The sequence below is a fragment of the Cryptomeria japonica genome, chromosome 11 (genome assembly GCF_030272615.1).
Source record: "Cryptomeria japonica chromosome 11, Sugi_1.0, whole genome shotgun sequence".
NCBI lineage: Eukaryota > Viridiplantae > Streptophyta > Pinopsida > Cupressales > Cupressaceae > Cryptomeria > Cryptomeria japonica.
In genome coordinates, this window is record NC_081415.1 from 691,950,459 (window position 1) to 691,970,631 (window position 20,173).

The 20,173-nt window shown below is 36.4% G+C and overlaps 1 protein-coding gene across 4 annotated transcripts in view; it reads left to right on the top strand.

Annotated features, from left to right (window-relative positions):
• Nucleotides 1-7,469: 7,469 nt before the first annotated feature.
• The window catches only part of LOC131038108 (E3 ubiquitin-protein ligase SDIR1), a 107,904-nt gene continuing 95,200 nt past the window's right edge, over nt 7,470-20,173 (top strand). For all 4 annotated transcript variants that reach the window (XM_057970424.2, XM_057970421.2, XM_057970422.2 and 1 more), the window contains exon 1: nt 7,470-7,888. The gene's annotated coding sequence lies outside the window, so the exon portion shown is untranslated. The remainder of the gene's footprint in view (nt 7,889-20,173) is intronic.

The window sequence follows — 20,173 nt, forward strand, 5'->3', positions numbered from 1 at the left end:
GATGATGACATATTCCATTGGCATGATTTGAATGCCTGATTTTGTATAGTACAGCCGCTCAGATGAAGTGTGTGAGATTAATTTCTCATCCCTGTGCGCGAGCCTAGGCGAATTTCACTAACATTGGCAATTAATGTCGATGAATTCTACAGTGGTGGTGGAGGATGCATTTATGGAAAGATTGAGAATGAATGCCTAGTTAGTGTGGATAATTAGTGACTGCTACAACTCGAGAGAGTGGTTTTGTGACAGAGGAAGGTGGTTTTGCAGGTGACGGATGTTATGGAGGCTAATTTCATGCTTAAAACCAACAAATTGATGCTAGCATTTTGGGGGTTGATCCCGGAGAGAAGATTGAAGACCATGTTTAAGTCAAGGGAGCCCTTGTTTTTGAAAGCTGTGCAGTTGGTGTTGGGAGAGGAGGTGGTAGTTATCGACCATAGGTATTGATCAAGGGTGGATGTTTACTCACTCATTATGGCATGGGGGTTAGAATTGGGCACCCCCTATGAGGAGGTTAGGAAAGTTATGCGGGCAATTGTGCCAGAGGATTATCTACAAAACATGGATTCGCTACTTAAGCAAGTGGTGTCGGGGCAGGGTTTCAATGTGTCGAAAGGAATTTCGGATGAGTAGGTAGAACTTAAAATAGATGTATGGACATCCTATTTCTCAAGAGGAGAGAAGAAGTGAAGGCTTGGTTTCGGGAGACAACGAGGCGAGGATGGGAGGCATTGAAATTGTGTGTTCAAATATTGGAACTGGAGGAGATTATTTGATAGGCACGAGTGGAAGTAGGGGAGGTTGAGATGAATGGATGGAGGTTGAGGTTGCAAACTAGATGTATGTCCGAGACTATGGCAGACATAAATGCACCTCTGGCAATATTTTTGAATGAAGGTGGAGATGCAACAGAAGGCACAAGTGGAGATTCAAATGTCGTGGTGGTGAAGGAGGAGGAGGAAGCTCATCAATGATCAAGAAGAGTTCCCGGGTACCCCTATTTTTAGCTCGCCATGTGCATAGTTTAGTTTTTAGTTCAAAAACTTTTATACTCTTAGTAGTTGTCTGTTAAAATTGAATTGCCAGTGAATTTTTTATTATGGCAATGATGTAATGAGTGTTTTTTGTGCTTAGTTAACTACTACTTGGGTGTGGGAAGTTGGTTTGGGGGGTGGTTGGATGGTGGTTTTTTAATACTTGTTTCTATTTTGGGTGGTTTGGGGGTTTAAATGGGTGGTTTTAGGTGGATGGTTGTTAAATGGCTCTTTGTTAATGTAGTGCTTTTATTTCATAATATAATAAAAAAATAACATATTACCAATAAAAAAAAAACATACCAAATATTTTTTTTTCAAACCCAACTCCACCAAATAGATGTAATACTGATATTGTACATAAATAAATAAATAATTATTTATAAATAATATGACATAAATTATTATTAATAAATATGTGATTTACCACCATGATAATAATTACTAACATCTTTGCATTACTTTTTTGGTTATAGTAAAGTGAAACTCTACATAAATGTTGTTATGTTCTAATTCTTGTTTAACTTTATACATTCAATTTATATGAACTAGTTTTTTTATAAATTTATCTAATCAATTGGACTTTAAAGAAAATTGTTCCTACATATATAAATTGGATTTATTATATTTTGGTTTACTTTGATTGCATATAATTGCTTAAAGTTTAGAGTCATATATAGATCTCCTAATTAGTCTATAAAAAATATCTTTTCCTATTTATTACTAATGTAAAAGTTAATAATAATATTCATGTAGGTCACTAAGATGTCATACACTATGCATACATGGGTGTCCACTTGGTTGTCAAAGTATCATTGAAAACTTCCAATCGATTGTAGAACACAAGATGCCACTGAGAGGGGGGTGAATCAGTGGTTATCAATATTTTCAACCTTTTAAACCTGACTATATGTATTGGTTAGCAGTTCAAACACTAAGTGCATATACCGGTGAGACAAGGAAGAGATTAAGATGCAAGCACTCACAAAGACACAATCACATAACACCAGATATATGAGGAAAACCCAATGTGGGAAAAACCTAGTGAGAAATGTTGTTGGAGTCTACTGCTCCAATCTAGCATCATAATAAACAACTGTTAAAATGTTTAGGGCACCAACCCAAGGAGCACCAACCCCTACTAATTTAGGGCATCAACCCAAGGAGCACCAACCCCTGCTGATTTAGGGCACCAACCCTTGTTGATTTAGGGTACCAACCCAAGGAGCACCAACCCCTACATCAAGCACCAACTCAATGATTACAATGAATGCTATCAACACAATAGTAAAAACCTAGTTACAAATGATTTTTGTAACCTCTATATACACTTCACCCTTCTGGTTCAACTCCTCTCTGATTCTTTGCTTCTCATCACTACCGGTTCTATTCACTATGCTAGTTCTGTTCACTTCGTCGGTTCTGTTCACTCTTCTTGATTCCTCTTCTACTCAGCCTCAACCTTGCGTAACATCTTCTCACTCTCTCTCTGCATCTTTCAATCACTGCTGCTGACTTACCGGTTCAGATTCTGTCGGTTGGATGAATTGTTAGACAATGCACATGGCTACCGATTACTTTGCTTATCGGTTTAAGCCTTCTTACCAGTTCTCTCTTCAAGCACTTAGTCAATTCAATATTCTTCGATGAACTCTCTGACTGATTAACTCTCTGATGCACACTCACACTCCGTTCTTCTGCATACGACATCACAACATCATCAACTTTGATCTTTGATCTGCACATTTATACTTGTGCTATCCTGCCAAAATAGAGATTCAAGCTTGGTGCACTAGGGTTTCCTTCACCAAATCCATCCATATCAGATCATATTTGATTTTGTCTATTAGATTGTCAACCTACAACAAATAAGATAATATCGCCAAGTCTTTTCTTCCAATACACATTTACTAAACTTGGCAAATGCGGGCTTTGCTTCTGTCAATCACATTAATGCTCTCGCTATTTTCTACTCCAAATTAGATATGCGACTGGATGTCCTTCATCGATCATTGCATCACAAATCTACACCTTTTAGTCTGCATCAAGCCGCAAACCTCTGCAATCGACCTGTGATTTTTGCAGTCTGCATTAAATACAAACTTAGTTAGCAACTACCTCATTGACACGCTCTTCATCTACCACTGCATGTATGCCACCTAGAAACCATGTGTCATCTCTATCGACATCCACCTTAGTTGATTATGTCAGTTCAGGCTTAGGCACCGACCAAAAACACACTACCGGTATTCACCCCATACTACTGGTTCATCTTGTCTTACTGGTTACATTAATCGGTTAACCTTCATGCCATGCACTCCACCATTCTATCAGTTAGGTCATGGTGACCTAGATTGCTCCCAGTTTAGAGTTCATCACTTCACTTTGTCTCTTTGTTAGCTTACCGGTTGCCTTACCTACTTGTATGCTGGACCGATATTCATTCTTCTTCATAGAGCACATATCAATCAATTATAAATGTGCTCTCTAATTCACCAAACTTGATGCAGTTTTAGTCACAGACACATGCCAATGTTATGAGCATATATTCTAAACTGCAACATCTGAATCCTCTCCAATCGTCTATACCCGTTGCTTTGATCACTGCTTTGTTCCTATTTATTGGTTGACAATACATATGTTTGCATACTAGTAACAACCTTGATGACTCCATGCCATCAAAATCCAACTGTTATTCATTAATCTACATCTGCATCCCAAGAACACACTCTTGCCTCTCGGTGTAACTCCATATCTACAGGGCTAAACCTTTCCTTCTCCTTCATTAGCTCGGTCCTCATCTCAATCGGTTTGCCAAAGTGGCAAACTCATCACTTCTTATTCTTCCTTTTCTGTCCCGGTAGCTCATCACGCCTTCTCTTGTTGATCTGGTGCATATCTCTCTTTTCACACACCCGAGGCATATTTATGTTTCACTTTGGTCATCCGGTATAGGCCTTCAACCACCTTCCTTTAACTTCTTTGAATGTCTTATCCCAGAGGGTTAGGATGTATCCCATGCATGTTGTGAGATAAGCTAAGCATTGCCACCAACCAGTAGGAGTAGATAGGCAGTTGCACTCAACCTACCAATCTCTCGGTGATAATGGATCTTTGTCACTTGCTGGCCAACAACTGGTGGGAACCGGTTGACATCACTATAGCGTCGTAAATTGTACGCACTTGCTAGGGTGGTACAATTTCACACCTAGTTTAGCACCCGCCTTGGCGCATTTTGCATTTTGCATTGCATTTCCCCTTTAGCACTTAATTAATTAAATTAATTAGGTCTAAGGTTCTATTTTATCATCTCCCATATCATAAAGTTGGGCCCTTTTCATTAAAGTGTGCCCCTTTCATTTTATTCTTCCAATCAAAAACCCTAATTAGGTCCTATTTTGAACTTGGGGGCTTGATTTCGGGGGTCAAAACATCTTGAAATCACCTGTAACTTCAGGATTCTCTCTAAAATCATCATATCCGACGGCCCTGAAAATTTGGTGAAAAGTTGTCAGGACCATGGCGCCCGGAGTGCACATGGTCCCGGACATTTTTCTCGAAATTTTAGGAGCGTGACCCAATCATAAAATAAAGCTTAACCCCAAGAAATTGGTGGGATATTCAATCTCTAGGTTAGCCAAAAGTTGAAATTAAGACCTAGGGTTTCATATATAAGAGCTCTCTTTCTTCATTTGAGAGGATCCGATTTTTGGCTTTCAAGGACCTTCTATGCAGCGAAAGAGCAGATCTTGGAAGACTTCAACAACATTCAACATCCCTCTATCAAGCATTTATCAATTTCATTCATCCATTTAGGGCTTGGAAGACATTGAAGAACAATAGGAGATTACCGACTGAAGATTGGCTTGTACCCCTCCCTTGGGGGTTGGGTATGATTTCATGTTGTTTCCATGTCTTTGCATAAGCTTCAATATATCCTTTATTCATGCTTTAGATCACTTTGCATCTTGATTTAGAGCATTTACATTATCATTTACAAGCAATTAGGGTTTACTTTCTAGGTTGCTCTAGTTTGCTTGCTTGCATTTTAGGATCTTGCACACACACAAGGTCTGCACACACAATACATTTTACAATACAACTTGGCTATTCGTGGAGGTGGAAATCACCGAAGCGGGGGTTTGACTAAGGCAAAACCCTATATAGCCGCCCACCACACCTTTTCAGATATAAGTGTAGGTTTCGAAAGTCGGACGACGCCGCAAGTTACAGATCCAAGAAAAGCAGGTTGAGACAGCACTCCACACCAAATTTCAGAGCAAAAGACCAGGACAGGGGCGTGGGGCGCCCTGGTCCTGTCAAGACAGGGGCGTTGGGCGCCTTGGTCCCTGGGACAGGGGCGCTGGGCGCCCTGGTCCTCCTGACAGACAACAGTTTTTTAGCATTTTTGACAGTTTTCCAGAGTGCAAAATAGCAGTTTCCGGAGCAGTTTCAGGGGCAGAATCAGGACAGTGGCGCCCGCACCCCCGTCTCGAACATTTTCACTCAGATTTTAACTCCGGGTACGCATTTGCATTCTTGTCTTGTCCTTGTGTTTACAACTTTCCATTGTTTAAGCTCAATTCTGCAATCTTGTTATTAGTTCATACTTGCACTGTGGGGTTAGGAATTGAACTTGCATCATTTTATCCTTCAATTACAACAAAGGAATAGAAATCCTAATAGGTAGCCCATGGCTCTCTCTTTCACAAAAAGAAGTAGCCAATTGTGTGATACCTCTAGGCTCTTTCGTATTCCACAAATGTGTGATTGAAAGTGAGATTAGGGCATGTTTGCTTAGTGTCACTTTTTCCCCCACACAATCACATTGTACTAATATGACTTTCCTGAAGTTGAGCAGATACATCTTTAACTAGACATATGACCCGATAGACTTCCCATTTGTCTTACTTGCTATCTTGAGGCACCGCAATTTCTGTCAGTCTTCTCTTCATTTGGTGACAACATCTTCATTCGGTGGGAGTCCATACCGATTGCCTGCACTTTCTTCATTAGTTCAACCTTGCTGGCTTACAACACATTGCCAACACATTATTCACCGGTTGACATTCCATATCGGTCTCCAATATTTACTCATCGGTCAACATTCCATACCGGTCACCAATACTTACTCAGCGGTTAACATCCCATACCAGTTGACATCAATGACAACACAATGGCAACATCGATGTCATCCTTCTTATAGAAGAATTCAATGTTCGCTATTGGTTGAGAGAAAAGATGGCCAACAAAATTAAAAATAATGGACCAAGAACTAGTCAAAGGAAATTTGATAATTATGCTCTATACTTTAACTTCCTCTATGGAAACAAGGTGAAAATGAACTTAGATGTAAAATTCAATAATCTGCAAATTGAGATTACAAATATTTCTAACTGGTCAATTACTCTATACCATGAGATTCAAGATCTTTACCTTACTAGATGTATCTGGAAGGTGACTATTGGGCCAACAATGACCATTGTAAAGCACAACCTATATGATCAACTCAGTATGAAGTTCATGAAATTCCTTAAGGGACAATCACATATTAGTTAGATCACATAGGGGCACTTTGAGGAATGGTTGCTCGCTACTTTTAACTTCAATTATTCAATTAGATTCATAGTGCATCAGGTCATGCCATCATTTAGGTTGTTACATGCACACTAAGGAATACCTACATTGCATGTCGTAAAGTCCAATGTAATAGTTAAAATTCAAGCTCTTCTTGAGGATACTAAAAATGGAGAGTTATTAGTAGTGCATAAATGGTTAACTAATTCAAAAAAGATTTGAAATTTTATTTGACAAATTTCTTAAAACCATTTACACATTGTAACTATGACTAAACTCTATATTGATATTATTTTATAGATATTGCAAATACTTAACTAAGATAATTTTTATTCACATATTGTTTGACAAATGATTGTAAAATTCTAATTTTGCTAATATTTTACAAATGTAATTGTAATAGTTCTAATGAGCATATAATGGCTTCTTATTCAACTATTTCACTTCAAACTCATTAGTAACAAACTCTATATTATTATTTATAAATATTGAATATTGAATATTTTTATAATTTGATATCTCTTGAAGTATCTTACTTAAATTATACAATAAATTAGATATATTAGTTAACTAAAATCACACATATTTTTGATGAATATACATCTGTATATATTGAGTAATATCTTGGACATGTAATTCCAAACCTAAATGAGATTTAAGGTTGGTCTACTAAGTGCTGATCTCATTGATTATTATTATTTTGAAATAAATATCCTATTTAAGAATTATGTCATTGTTTCATAATTTTAAATAAATATCCTATTTAAGAAAAGAACACCAAACAAGAATTAGGCAAGGTATCCAAAATCATTCACCTAACCTACACATCACTTTACCCTCCCCGACAATCGAAGTATCCATATGGCTTTGTGCCTCGCCTGGTTCACGGTTACATCTACCTTCATAATTACACAAGGGAAGGGAAATACAACATTTAACAAGAGTGTCCATTGCTGTAATGACCTGCAATATTGGCGCGACACGTATGTATGTCTTCCACGCAAGCAGCCATATATGCCGCGTGAATCACACATTGCTGGTTCGAACAAAAGGGAAGGCGGGCGTCACCACGCTGGGTCCGTTATATGCGGGCGGGTCGAGAAGCTTCAACCCAAAGCATGTTACTTCACTTATTGTTATTATTATTAAATTCGATATCCAGTCTTCCTTTGGAGGAATTCAACAACATCTCGGACAAATCTACGCCTGAAATTATTGCCGTTTTCCCACTTCCAACGCCCGGTTGATCTGCTTTGTTCACCCAGAGCTCACAGGTAATTTGTTTTGTTCACCCTTTCTATTGATGGTAAAAAAAAACTCCTGTATTTTAGCACAATTAGCTTGTGTGATTTCTGGACTGGCGTCTAGGGTTTCTCTGGTGACGAAATTGTACTACATTTGGCCACGGGATCCTGAAAACAAATTCTCTGTTTTCTTGTAAAGAAATTGGGATAATGTTAGGCCTTGGTAAGAGTTGTAAGCATGCCACTCTAAAATTTACCTCACAATTTTAATGCCATAACCTGGTCATGTTTGTGGCAGCATTGTTGTGGTAAAAGGGATTTGAATTACTGGTTTTTTCATTGCCAGTAGTCCGCAACTCGGTTAACAATGGTCATGTTTGCGGCCGGTTTGTTGCGGCAAAAGGGATTTGAATTACAGGCTTCTTCACTGTCATTAGTCTGCAACTCGGTTAACAAAATGATATTTTTTCCTTAAATGAGTTGTGAATTTAACGTGTCCAGAAACTATGCAAATTTCCAATATTTCATTCTCGGTGATTTTAAGTTAATTTCTTTGTCTTCTCTAGAAGCTGCATTTAAGGGCACGGTTCGTGTGCATTATCTAAATTGATAATGCCAATAGATAGACATTTTTATTTCTTTTTCTTTTTGGCCCTCTTAAATGTTTGGTCAGTTTTTGCTTTCTCAAGTCTTGTTGATATTATATTGTTAAAATGTACCTCATTATCTTAACACCGCTACCCTCATTGAGTCACCTCATGTTCACTAGAGTTATGCGGCTGCCTTATTTTGGAGAGAGGGACTTGATTTTGAGTGCTTCTTTTTCCATTTTACCTTAAGTCCTAGAAGAAAATGGCGATTAAAAAAAATAAATTTCAGGTTAGCTGTAAATTTTACCATTTTCATGTGCATCGTCATGAGGGATAATGTTGTGTGTTGTTTTTCTAGTTCTAGTTCTGCTTTAAAATTTTTTGTGTGGCTTTGGTAAATATTCAGCGAGGTTATGAGCTTCCTTTACCACAGTTTGCGCTATGCTTGGGTCACATTCCTAAGACCCGTAGACATTATAACAATAAAGTTCGTAACTGTGTTGTGGCTTTGGTAACTGTTAAGCAAATTTATGGGCTACATTTACCAGTGTGGGGTAAGCCTGGGTCACCTTCTTAAGACTCTCAGACATTATCATGATAAAATGTACCTCATAACTGTGATATCATAATCACTTCTCATGTTCAGTGGAGTTATGCAGCCTTCCTATCGAGTTGAAAATAATTTGAACCTTTGATCATGCTCTTAAGAATTCCTTAATTACCATTCCACGAGAACTCTTTGAACAAAATGGAGCTGTAAAAATGTAACTGTGAATTCACTATTTTCTCGAGCAACACTAACATTCCACACTTTGTGTGTTAAGTATTTCTTTTCTTTTTTCCTTTTCGTTGTAGCTGTAGTGATAATCTGCCTTAGACATAGGGTAGGATAAGTGCTGGCCTCACTCTTAAGACTTGCAAACATCCTTACGCTAAAATATACCCCATAATCTATATTTATGGATTCACAACCTCATCTCATGACCGGTGGAGTTATGTGGCTGCCTAGCTGGGGAATAAGTATTTGAACCCTAGTCTTCCTCCTAAGCATGCCGTTAACTATAGTTACAAAAGAATTTCTTGAACAAAAAGTTGCTTCAAAAAATGTGAATAATATGTGCTTTAAAAGAATGCAAACATTCCACACTTTATGATTTAAATTTACATTTCTTCTCCTTTTATCTGTAGCTGTAGTCATTGGGCATTGCTTTTGCGTTTTGTCACAATGGTTATTGCCATGTACTCTATATGGTTGCCGATTCCACTTTTTTCTTTTTTCTTTAAAAGCTTTTTTGACCTTGGTAAATCTTGGGTGTTTAACATGCTGTTGCTTAGGGCTGTGTCTCATTCTTACTTGGACCTTATTCTAAAGATTTGCAAACATGGATCACTACTTGTTATATGCGACAATTTTGCTACATGTCCACTCAAGCTGTTGGCTGTCTTGTTGCAGTGGGGGAATTTGAACATGGGTCATGCCCTAAACGTGTCATCCATTACCATTACATTACAACCCTTGTTTTTTTCTAATTTCAGTTAGATTATAGGTTTTGTGGCAACTTTCCCGTAGATAAAAATAAAAATCATTGAAGGAGGATGAATTTTCTTCAAGCTTTCCTTTGATCCATAGTACAACAAGTAGGGGAGTCTTATAAATGATGCAATCATAAGTTCATGTTCAGACACTTATATTGCAGCATTTCTGCAGGATTTTGAATTACACAAGTAAAAACTTGAACTTTATTTGGATGGTCCATCTGAACTTTATTTGGATGGTGCATTAGGGTTGTTATTGCTTTGGTAGGTTCATACATCAAACCATTTAATGCAAAATTTGGACTATTATGGTTCTATGTAGTTGTTGCTAAAAGAAAGTGTTATACATTTTGCCTTTAGCTCCTTGTAATGCTGAGCAACTGATTGATAAGAAGTTGGGTAGATGACTGAAAAAATAATTGAAAGTTTTCCAAAATATTGAAGCTGCCTAAGTACTTGTAGTTTTGCCTTATTGTAATGTCCCCTACTAGGTTTAGGCTTGTTTTAATCATAATTAAGCTATTTCATTATACTTATGACTTAAACTAGGTTGATTAGGAGACATATCTATTTTAACGTGAATCGAATCGGTGATATTCCATAGTTAATTTTCAGAATCGTATTATTCTCTATATCCTTCTTTTCTTGGGACCGAAATCTGAATATATACATATACTCTTCCTTACCTTTTCATGAAGAGTCAAGTCCCTTCTAACTTTTCTTTTTATAAATGCATCGCCGCTATTCATAACTATTAGTTAAAAAAAATGATTCATAGAATGATTTGTAATTATCAGCGCATAGGAGTAAAGCAACTTCAATCTTATGCAATTTATGTTTTGACCACGATAAGTATATTTCCTTTGTTTTTATTGAAGATCTTAGACTTTGGTTTTTGGTTACCACCGATCTTCAACCAACTTTGACCATTTTAAGACTTTTAAGACGTGGCTTTCCACTGTTTCCATGTCAGTTTTGACAGTCTTTGCATCCACCGTAGAAAGTGAAGAGGAATCTTATTTATATGAATATCTTTTAAATATTATGAAATATTTAATTATTTGTTTTTGTCACCTATAGTTATCACTTAGTTTGACCACTGTTTGCTGTTGTCACTATACAGTATACTGATTTTATCACCGCATATATATTACTGCATATGTATGTGTAAGGCATCCTCGGAACATAGTAAGCATACAATCTTCTTTGTCATCAATGTCAATTTTTCCATCAAATTATGTTTATAATATAATATTAATTTATTTTTTATTTGATATTTCAAGATATTAATAGTAATAAACATTAATAAATATTAATTAAATAAACAAATAAATTTCAAATAATCATTATTTGGTAATTATTCTATTAATTAATAACAATAATTGATATATATATATATGACGATCAAGGAGGGGACATGACAGTCCGCCCTTCCCAAAATTGCTTGTCCTCAAGCAATTGACAATTTTCTCAACTTTGTCATTTCCTAATAAAACACGAAGTATACATAGAGACACAAAGCATGCACGAAGTATACACAATGCATGTAACGTAATAAGGCATGAAGCTTGAATATTTCTAATACACATGAATACATGCAAGAAATGAAGCATGAGGCATCGAAAGAATTGAAGACAGGGAAGGTATGAAGTAATACCCACAAATTCATGTAAATACATTCAAGGCTTGAAGTATACATGGAAATCTTGAAGCATAGACATAAGTAATGCATGTAGCAATATTCACAAGTACGCATAAAATATGAAGCATACACATCACATGGAGGTGTAAAGCATGTATAAGAAAGACATACAGAGTAAACACTCCATGCACAAACCCAATACATCGAGCATACACATGAACACATATGACATGCGTCATACATACAAATACACATAAGGTGTAAATCCAAAGCATATGAGGTAAGAAGCATCTATGTAAAACATGGAATATACACTAGGCATGAAGCATGAGTGTAATATAAGTAAATACAATCAAGGCTTGCAACATACACGTGAAATACATAGAGTATGGAGCATACACTTGAATTTGCGCGAGTTAACAAGCATGAAGCTCACACATGGATCCTCTTACGTCAAGAAGTATATATGTGAATGTACATAGCACATATAAATTCATTTAAGTCATAGGGCAAATACGTATGAAACATATATACAAAAATAGGGGAATCATCCACAAGAATACACTCAAGGCATGAATCATTCATAAGGCATGTAGACATATGAAAGCATGAAGTATACATATGAAGTTTGAAGTACTACACGTGTAAATATTAAGTAGTATACACTAAAGCATGAAGTATGCACACAAGGCATGTAAGGCCTGAAGCAATACAAAAATACACATAAGGTAGTACAAAGCATATATAAGAAAGGCACTCATGGAGTGGACACATAGAGACACAAGGCATACATGCTGAAAAACATATTGGACATGAAGCAATCACTTGAATACATGTTGTAAAGAATACATGAAACATACATTAGGAAGGTACATGATGTAATCATGCTGAAAACATGACAACATTAAGCAATCTCATAAGTATTCATACAAGACATACATATATAATGGAGCAATCATGTTGAAGACACATCAAGCATATAGTAAACACATCAATATCTGCAAGCCATGAGACAAATGAAACATACACTTGAGAGAAATATACATAAGACACATGAATACACTTAAAGCATGAAGTATACATTTAAGGCAATAAGTACACACGTAAAACATAAAGTATACACATAGGACGTAGAGAATACGCATGAGTGTACTTAAGGCAAGAAGCATTCACATGAAAACACATGAAGAATACATTGTAATGACCTTAAAATATACTAGTTATGATGTTTCAGATCTCAGTGTAGGGATTAAGAGAATGAGCAAAAATGACTAAAAATGCTCGAGTTATAGATCTTAGTAGGGGTTAAGTATAAGTACCTTAGCCTCTGCTGGTCCAAACCTGCAAGACAAATTTAGAAGATACTACGAAATACATTAAGGTTTGATCATATAAGTAAATATATTCAGAATTAACTATGGGGAAAGATTTATGCTACAATATCAAAGATAAAGACAGAGATTTGGACAGTGGAAAATATATTCATGTAGGGTGTCTTATCAACAGTTTCCCCTACTTAGTATTATCATGTAGGGTGCCCTATAGCAGTTCTCCCTAACTTATTTTTCACAGGGTGCCCTTATCAGCAGTTCTCCCTAACTTATATTTACAGGGTGCCCTTATCAGCAGTTCGCCCTGCTTAATATGTCCTGTAGGGTGCCCTATAGCAGTTCTCCCTACCTATGGTATCAGGTAGGGTGCCCTTCAGCAGTTCTCCCTACTTAACATGTCCCGTAGGGTGCCCTATAGGACTTCTCCCTACCTATGTTATCAGGTAAGGCACCCTTCAGCAGTTCTCCCTACTTCTCAGTAATGGATTTAATTCAGATTGTCATTAATAATTATTATCAACATTTATGTCCTATTATCATTCTAATTATTTATCAGTAGATTTATAGCATTACTGTCAAATACCAAATTATTCAGATATTCACCATAACTTAGTTTACTGTAGACTTCCAGTTTATTACCCTTATTTATCAGTTGCAGGGTTGCTATTTATTTGTATGCAGATTAATAGAGTAATCTTGTGCAGCAATGAATTGCAGAAGAACTGATTATTTATTCCGAGAACTAATATAGTTACTGCTGGCTAATTCAACCGTATCTCAGATGATCGGGGAATACACATATACAGATTAAATACATATTAAGAACGATATAGTAGTTGCAGTCTAGGAGGCGTCATTAATAAGTGCTGATAGACCATGTATTCAGAAACCCATACTAGAATTAAAGATGAGTTTTTGATGTCTTTGCTGAAGCACAGAGTAGACTTCTTTATTTTTTCTCCGTGTATTGTTTTATGTCCCCCAGGCTGGTAGGAACATGCTCTGATACCACTTGTAATGTCCCCTACTAGGTTTAGGCTTGTTTTAATCATAATTAAGCTATTTCAATATACTTATGACTTAAACTAGGTTGATTAGGAGACATATCTATTTTAACGTGAATTGAATCAGTGATATTCCATAGTTAATTTTCAGAATCGTATTATTCTCTATATCCTCCTTTTCTTGGGACCGAAATCTGAATATATACATATACTCTTCCTTACCTTTTCATGAAGAGTCAAGTCCCTTCTAACTTTTCTTTTCATAAATGTATCGCCGCTATTCATAACTATTAGTGAAAAAAACGATTCATAGAATGATTTGTAATTTATCAGCGCATAGGAGAAAAGCAACTTCAATCTTATGCGATTTATGTTTTGACCACGATAAGTATATTTCCTTTGTTTTTATTGAAGATCTTAGACTTTGGTTTTTGGTTACCACCGATCTTCAACCAACTTTGACCATGTTAAGACTCTAAAGACGTGGCTTTCCACTGTTTCCATGTCAGTTTTGACAGTCTTTGCATCCACCGTAGAAAGTGAAGAGGAATCTTATTTATATGAATATCTTTTAAATATCATGAAATATATTATTATTTGTTTTTGTCACCTATATTTATCACTTAGTTTGACCACTGTTTGCTGTTGTCACTATACAGTATACTGATTTTATCACCGCATATATATTACTGCATATGTATGTGTAAGGCATCCTCGGAACATAGTAAGCATACAATCTTCTTTGTCATCAATGTCAATTTTTCCATCAAATTATGTTTATAATTTAATATTAATTTATTTTTTATTTGAATATTTCAAGATATTAATAGTAATAAACATTAATAAATATTAATTAAATAAATAAATAAATTTCAAATAATCATTATTTGGTAATTATTCTATTAATTAATAACAATAACTGATATATATATATATATATATATATATATATATATATATATATATGAGGATCAAGGAGGGGACATGACACTTATACCAAAACTTTGGTTATGCATAGATGGCAATTATGAAACTACTGGCTGTTTTGGTAATGCATAGATGGCAATTATGAAACTACTGGCTTTCAATATGGCGATTCCATAACTGTCACGATGTGTATGTATCCACCAAGGTGGTTATATATATATATATATATATATATATATATATATGACGATCAAGGAGGGGACATGACACTTATACCAAAACTTTTGGTTATGCATAGATGGCAATTATGAAACTACTGGCTTTCAATATGGCGATTCCATAACTGTCACGATGTGTATGTATCCACCAAGGTGGTTACATTCTCACTGGCATAGGAGACAACTATATTTGTAAGGAAGCTAGGTATGTGAAAATCATTTCAGGAGAAAAACGTCACACTCCAAACCTGCATAATGTATTATCAAATTTGAAGAGGATTACAATACACTTGCAATGCAAGTATTTATAGGAGTATTCACTAACAATACACTTGAATAATTTTGATAGCATTCCAAAAGCACCTCTGTACTAGTAAATTCACTTGTGAAACCACTTCCTCAAGTATCGATTTATAGACTAGTGAACAAGTTGGGAAACCACAAATGGTTTCCAAAACCATGTTACAAAACTCTCCCAAAGGTGATTCCTACTTTGGGCAAAATTTCCAATTCCATCCATGAAGATTCCTTTTAACTTGCTAAAAATAGCGAGTCGTTAATTCACTTGTAACCTCTAGTTTGACCCACTCAACTTGGGTGCCCAACTTGGCATAATATTTCATCTCAAAATAGGCACTATATGACAAATAATAAAGCTTGTCATAGCTGGTTAGGATTCCAAAGTAATTCCCACCATTTTTAGCTCTTACACATCAAAAACTCTAATATGCTCAATTAAGGCTTGTGACTTGACCATGCCTCTATGGACATTTATTTGCAAGAGTTGATGTAGGACATCATTTAATCAGGTGGCATGTAGTGGCTACAACCCCGGCTCAAAATTTTTGTTCCAAGCTAGTTTTGCTAAGCATACTCCTAGCTTTTTCCATCAATGTCTTGTTTGTTCTTTCTACAACCTCTTTCTGTTGTAGAGAATATGGAGTTGTTTTCTGTCTTTTGAATATTGCAATCCTTATAGAATTTGTCAAAAAAATCAAAACAAAATTCATTGCTATTATTAGTTCTCACACATTTAATTTTCTTTCTACTTTGCAACTCAACCTTTGCTTTAAATTCTTTAAAATGTTTGGAAACTTTAAATTTACTTTTAGAAAATAAACCGCGTCCTTCTGCTTCAATCATCAATAAATAAGACCAAACACAATAGAATGAATAAGATTCAAAATACCGCAATATTTATGAGAACTTGAATAAAATTGAATGTGGTTTTGGATACCATAAATGCAATGCTCACTTAAATTGAATTCAAGATTACAATTTGTCAAAACTGTAATTTTTGTGCCCTAGATCAGTAATCATATTTATGTCCTTTAATTATGCCCTAGTTTGTTAATCAGATTTGTAACATTTTAGTAAACCATAATTCAGTAAACTCAGAAATGAAAGAAGTAAACAAGAGACAAACACAAATACCTTGGGAAAACCTCCAAGGAGGAAAAACCCAGTATTAAAGACCCACAGGTCAGATTATATATTCTCCCTTAATATCACAAATACAATACTTAGCTTCCTTTTCAGATCTGATCCCTTTTGTATGACAGATCTGCACTTCTAAGCTCTTCAAGTCTGCACCAAAATAGCCTATGTCCTCTTGGACAAGTTCGCACAAGCCTAGACAAGTTCGCACACTCCTTGTGTAAATTCGCACCTTTTACTTGCAGAGCTAATTCGCTGAATGCTTGAATGAGAGAATTGTATTTGCAAGATGTCTTATTTATATGTGTCTTTAGTCTTTATTAATTCAAGTCGGCCTCCTTCTTTTGGCGCCAATATGTTTATTGTGGCGTGGAGTATTTAGGGTGGCGTGCAAGTATAGGGCTGGGCTCAATCTTGGGGGCACGTTACCTTTTAGGATAGGGCCCAGTCCTAAATGGGTTCGGATGTTGCCTTAAGGCAATCCGAACCCATATTGACCTAGTTACAAACAACACTCCCTTTTAACTAGGGAAGAAGAGAATACATAATCTGAACCTTTAGAGTTCCATCTAGCACACAAGCATAGAATGGATCTAGCACACAAGCATAGAATTACATCTTCCACCTAGCACACAAGCACAGGATGGTTCTAGCACACAAGCATAGAAAGTGTAATACACATGCGGTCTTTACATAATTACAATTATCCATCTAGCACACAAGCATAGATTGGACACAATTCATTCTTGCACACAAGCAAAGAATGATTAAAGTGCTGCAGATAGAGTCACTGAGATTGGAGCTCCCTCTCAATCAGGGTTCCGTTTTCCACAATACCAATACTGTCTCTGAAGTATTCGAACTTCACTCTGGATAAGGGTTTGGTAAGGATGTCCGCAACTTGTTCATCCGTGCTAATATACTTTAGTTGAATGGTGCCTCTTTGCACCATATCCCGAATAAAATGATAGTGCGTTTCCACATGTTTGGACCGATCATGGAATACAGGATTTACTGACATCTTTATATAGCTTTGATTATCACAATGAATGGTGGTAGGACCACTAGTTTGACCAAATAATCCAACGAGGAGTTTGCAAAGCCACATTGCTTCTCTGGATGCAATAGATGTTGCAATGTACTCAGCATCTGCAGTGCTCAATGCTACGAAAGATTGCTTTCTACATGCCGAAGAGATCACTGCAGAACCCAAGTTGAAGCAGATACCCCAAGTACTTTTCCTGTCCTTGACACTTCTTGCCCAATCTGAATCTGAATAGCCTTCCAAGAAGATTGAAGTGTTAAGCGAATACTTTAGCCCATATCCAATAGTGCCACGCAGGAATCTTAGGATGTGCTTGGCAGCCACCAGGTGAACAAGTTTAGGCAAGCTCATGAACTGATTGAGGGCATTCACAGCATAACAGATATCTGGCCTTGTATAGACTAGATACATTAATGATCCAATCAGCTGCCTGTACTCAGATGGATCTGCAAAATCAGAGTTGGCTGAGGAAACACTTAACTTCTTTAAGTTAGATTCCATAGGAGTATGCATGGGTTTACAATCCATCATTCTAAATCTTTTCAGAATATCAATAGTATATTTTCCTTGACTTAGAAAAATTTCATTGGATTTTTGCCATACTGCTAACCCTAGGAAGTAATGCATTAGACCTAAATCCTTCATTTCAAATTCTAAGGCTAATTCTTTCTTACATCTTATGATTAATTTATTTTCACCAGTGAGAAATAAATCATCCACATACAAAACCAAAATAAGCATATCATCATTATAAACCTTTAAGTAAATGTTAGCATCAGCATCATTCTTACGAAATCCTAAGCTTAGTAAGTACTTATCAATTCTTTCATACCAAGCCCGAGGAGCATGTTTGAGCCCATATAAGGCTTTCTTCAACCTACAAACATGAGAATCTCTTTTATGGATTACATAACCTTCTGGTTGCTCAATATAGACCTCCTCCTCAATAACACCATTGAGGAAGGCTGTCTTAACGTCCATTTGATGCAGTTCCCAACCTTTGGCTGCAGCAATAGCTATTATAGATCTAATAGAAGTATATCTAGCAACATGAGCAAAAGTTTCTTCATAATCTATTCCTTCTTTTTGAGAAAAACCACGAGCTACAAACCTAGCTTTGTATTTTTCAATACTACCATCAACATTATGCTTAATTTTAAACAACCATTTAGAGGAAACAACAGACTTACCTTTGGGTCTGGGTACAATGTCCCAGACATCATTCTTGATGATAGACCCATACTCTTCATCCATGGCTGATTTCCAAGCATGATGGGACATAGCTTCTTCGACATTGTGAGGTTCAGACTCAATGATATTACACATCACAGAAATGTTGTTGGCATGATTTTGGAATCTCTTGCTATCTCTAAAGGTTCCTCTGGGAGCAGCAAATCCTTTAGCATCTTGAATCGTGTTTCTAACCCAAAGTGGTCTCTTCTTGCAGACCACAATATCCTGAGGTATATCGGTAGAGTGCATGGGTTCTGTTGGGTCATTCTGAACTTCCTGATCCGGAAGGTCAGTAGACTCCTCCTGTATCTCAGGGTTAGCATCAACTATTGAATCTTGATTTTCAATCACCATATCATTATTGTTAGATGATGAACCTTTAGATCTTTTGAAAGCAATATCTTCTTCAAAAGTTACATCTCTACTTACCTCAACATACCTTTGACCTGAAATGTAGATCTTGAAGGCTTTGGAAGATTCGTTGTATCCCACTAAGATGCCTTTCTTTCCAGATGGATCCAACTTGGTTCGTTTTTCTTTAGGCACATGAACATACACTGGGTTCCCGAATATCCTTAGGTGGTTGATGTCAGGTTTGATTCCTGTAAAGGCTTCTTTGGGAGTCACATCCTTTAGGGCACGATGAGGACATCTATTCTGAATATAAACTGCTGTTTTGGATGTTTCCGCCCATAGAAAAGGTTGCAGGTCTTGATCATGGATCATGGCTCTTGCAGCTTCAACAATGGTTCTGTTCTTTCTTTCAACAACTCCATTTTGCTGAGGATTGTAGGGAACACAAAACTCCCTCTTAATTCCCGCTTTAACACAAAAGTCATAGAAACTACTTGAGGTGTATTCACCTCCATTGTCAGACCTTAAACAATTAATTTGATTTCCTGTAGTGTTTTCAACTAAGGCTTTGAATTCTTTAAATCTGTTTAGGACTTCTTCAGACTCTTTAGATTTAAGAAAGTAGATCCACGTTTTCCTAGAGAAATCATCTATGAAGATAACATAATACATGAAACCGCTAGGAGATGCTATAGACATAGGACCACATAAATCTGAATGAATAAGTTCTAACTTTTCTTTAGCCCTACTATCGCTTTTATGAAAAGGATTCTTTACATTCTTACCCATTGCACAACCTTTACAAGCATCATCATGAGATAAACTAAGTTTAGGCATACCTTTAACCATTTTACCAAGAGTGGGAAGAGCTTGAAAGTGTAGATGTCCAAGTCTTCTATGCCATAGCTCGCATGATTCAGGGGCCTCATGGATGAGAGCTTGAATTGGATTAGCTGCAAGCTTATATAAACTATCACATCTATTTCCAATAACACGAG